At 39.8% G+C, this 3,501-nt stretch overlaps 1 long non-coding RNA gene across 1 annotated transcript; it reads right to left on the bottom strand.

The window, feature by feature from the left end:
- Positions 1–712: 712 nt before the first annotated feature.
- LOC148215078 (uncharacterized) lies at positions 713–3,111 on the bottom strand. The gene is made up of 3 exons (XR_015796913.1): positions 2,676–3,111; positions 1,396–1,523; positions 713–779 (listed from the first exon to the last, which is right to left on the bottom strand). It is a non-coding gene; the product is annotated as an uncharacterized LOC148215078 (long non-coding RNA).
- Between the last annotated feature and the right edge of the window lie 390 nt (positions 3,112–3,501).

The following is a 3,501-nucleotide window of genomic DNA, read 5'->3' as shown; positions in this document are numbered from 1 at the left end:
TCCCATTGGAAACTGGATGCTTCAAACAAAATAATCTAAAAGTAACATGTAATACTTGACCACTTCCTCTGCTTAAAAGCACACTACTCACAAAAGCTGTCTTATGCTCCTCCCCCATCCATCACTCATGAAACAGCAAAACACTTCAGGCTAATTAGAGCAAACTGATGAAATTTTAAAAATAATTGTTAAAAATTCCACCGTTACTCTTTCTCATGAAAGGTTTCAACCACTGAAATTAGAAACATTTTTTTTCTCCTAAGAAACAAACAAATATGAGTGACCATTCTTTGGCAAACTTTAAAGCACTTTTCAAATGTTTTTATGAGAAGCAAGAATATACCATATTTATAGACTTCTGTCATGGAGGTTGATTGCCACAGTACAAACTCCATTTTTTAAATTCCACACTATTGACCTCTGGAGATCCCATGAAGCAATTGAAACTTTGATCTTACAGCAAAACTTAAAATAGATGGATAAGATGCTGGGATCCAATCCCAACACCCCAACATGTGAAGTTACATGTGCAACACTGCTTTAGATTGTCAGCCATTGTATCCTCTGATAGGATGGGAGCTTCCAGGAGTTTGGTTTTTCCCTTTAAATATCCTAAGAGTCTGTTAAGCAAAAGCAAAAGAGAGAAAACTGTAGGCATACACTTTAAAGCAATAAAAATGCAATGTGACATTAAAAACCTGCATTGATTTAAAATAGGCATTTATTTTTAGCAAGATTCAAAGGTTTCCAAAGCAGGATGGATGGTCTTCAGAGCCCACCTAGAAATCATAAAGAAAGAAAGGTGATAAATCTGTCAAAGAAATAAGTTCCACCATCATTTAGGTAAGGTAACACGGAGAAGGTCCTACTAGGCCTGTTATCTGAAATCCTTTGAACTGAAGACTGAATTGCATTTCTGTACATAACACCTCTACTCTATCACTATACTATGATGGTGCTGCAGAGTTGTATCAAATTGTCAGAAGAATGAACACTGTTGGTGAACGGGATAGTTGTCTATTTCCCACTGGACACAAAACCAGCTGTGCTGCAAAGGTTGGGAGATCCCATGGAGCAGATCTGAAGAGAATGCGGAATGGAGAAGACAGTAAGAGAAACACCATTTGTATGAAGTCCACTCACACTGCATAAGATTAAGTGGGGAATTGGTGAATTCCCTCTCCAGAAAAGACTACCATGTAAAAAACATGGAGAAAGATTCAGATTTTTTCTGTACAAAAACAATGAAGTATAATACATTATTGGTGGCATATAAATTTGTTTCTTTGTTTTTTGTTTTTTGGTGCCACCGAGTCAGTCTTGACTCCTGGCAACAGCCTGGACTAGACCCCGCTGTTTTCTTGGCAAGATTTTTCAGAAGTGGTTTGTCCTTACCTGCTTCCTTGGTCTGAGAGGGAGTGACTGGCCCAAAGTCGCCCGTGGAATTAGAACTCACGGTCTCCCAGTTTCCAGCTTGATGCCTTAACCATTACACCAAACTGGCCATCGTATAGATATTACTACTGAAAAGATAATTTAGAAAAAACTTAAAATGAGAATGTTGCAAACTTGCATGCTTAGAGAAAAGCAGGAATGGGGCAACTAGTTTCCTGTCAAGTAATGTTTGTTGGGCACTACATGCCGGTTAGTGGGTAGAAGCACGCAAGGGATGGGGCTTGAGAAAAAATAAATGAGGTTATCCATTCTGTTGGAGCCCTCTTTTGCCCTCTCTGTCTGACATTGCCTTTTTCTTCTCTTTCATTCTCTTTATGACCTCCTTCTCTCCCTTGCAGCATTTCTTGCAGTGATCATTTGCCAAACACATTTGAACTTCAGGTAGGGACAAGCATGTGGCCTCAGGCTACAGGGTTTTAGGGGGTGACACGTGGGTACTACTGGAAGTATACTGCAGAATTTTCAGTATTTTTTCCATTGAGGGCTTTTTCAAAAATAACATAAAATAAATGCATTAAGCATAAAGAGGCTTAATGTATCTCTCTTTGGCTTGTTTTCTGTCAAACCATTTGAAAAACCCACCACTGTCATTTAGTGCTTTGATGCCGAAGTTAATATTGGGGAGCTTTACAGGTAAACATTCCCTTGTGCCAAACTTGATTCCAAGTGGCCACCTAGACATAACCATATGTCTAATGTTCTTGGCTACAATATGAGGCTTTACAGGCTGCACAATGGAACTGGGGACCACAAGTGGCTTGTGGCTTGTGAAGTGACCACCTTTCTTATAAAGCATTGCCAGACTGTAAATGGATCTCAGGGATCTGATTTTTTTTTTCCCCAGTCCTTTTCCAGAGCTTACATTCTCAGATTTAACTGTCAAAGAATTAGCCTTGTTTCTCCATCTCTGAAGATCCACCCAACTTCTCTGAGTCATTCATCCATAAATACTTGAAAGTGGAATGCAATTTGAACCCTAATGCCAAAACATGATAGAAGCTTCTTCATTGTCTTCATTAAGACAGGATGCTGGCTTGACATCACTGAATGAACGACAATGCTCACTCACTCACAACAGTTATTTTGCATTTGGAAATTGTGCAAAAAAAAAAAAAAAGTTGGCTTAAAATGAAACAGCTTTAGAGACACAGCTCTACACCAGCCAGAATATTTCAGAGTTTAAAAAAAAAGAATAAAGAAAAGCAAACAACTTAATTTACCTGATATTGCTGGAGAGAAGGGTAAGAGAGCTGTTATCAGTTACCTTCCCAGCACTTCCTTCCTCTCCCAGCTGCTACTGAAAGTGTTTTTACATCTTCTACCACCACCTTCCTGAAACAGGCCTCCACTTTAAAGGATGTGAAAGGAAAAAGCAAAGGGAAATCTTTAAACACACACACACAGAATGAGAAGCTTGTGGGACTCCAAAGTGACCAACCAGTCACATCCTTCTTTTCCATGAAAGAAAAAATGCAATGAATATATTAAAATGACCCAAGTATCACCTTAGCATTTCCTTATCAAGATTAATTTGTGCTTCCTGGAAAGTCTTTCTGAAAAGAAAAATGGTAAAGAAAATTGCGGCAGAAGGAGAGTCAAGAGGAAAGCCAAATGGTCCAATATGTAAGTTTCATTTTAGAAGAAAGGAGGATAAACAATAAAGGGAGCGCATTAAACATGAGCTGTTTCCTGCACTCAGGAGAGAAGACAGCATGCTTGTAGCTGTGTGCTCAAGGAGATCTGCCATCGTGTTATCTCTGACCTGCAGCTTTAGCCCTTGTGTCTCAGCTGCCAAAAAGCTCCTATTCACTGTTCTGCTGAGTTCATCAATGTTTCACGTGTCAGGATCCTAACAGGAAAATGCAGGACAGGCCCTCTGTTCTCTTCAGCTGCCTGGGGACCCCATGACAACTCAAATCCTGTTATAGACTGTCCATATCAACATACGACAGGTCAGAGCAGATCACCCCTCCAGAACCACAAGTCCAGGCCCACGCCCTTTCTCTTGCTTTCTTGTCAATGCTGTCACTTTTAAACTGAACATCG

Source organism: Python bivittatus, unplaced genomic scaffold (genome assembly GCF_059951505.1).
Source record: "Python bivittatus isolate LINGU-HERP-01145 unplaced genomic scaffold, Pbiv_v1 ctg000480_np1212, whole genome shotgun sequence".
NCBI classification, from domain to species: Eukaryota; Metazoa; Chordata; class Lepidosauria; order Squamata; family Pythonidae; genus Python; species Python bivittatus.
This window is presented reverse-complemented; position numbering and strand designations above follow the sequence as displayed.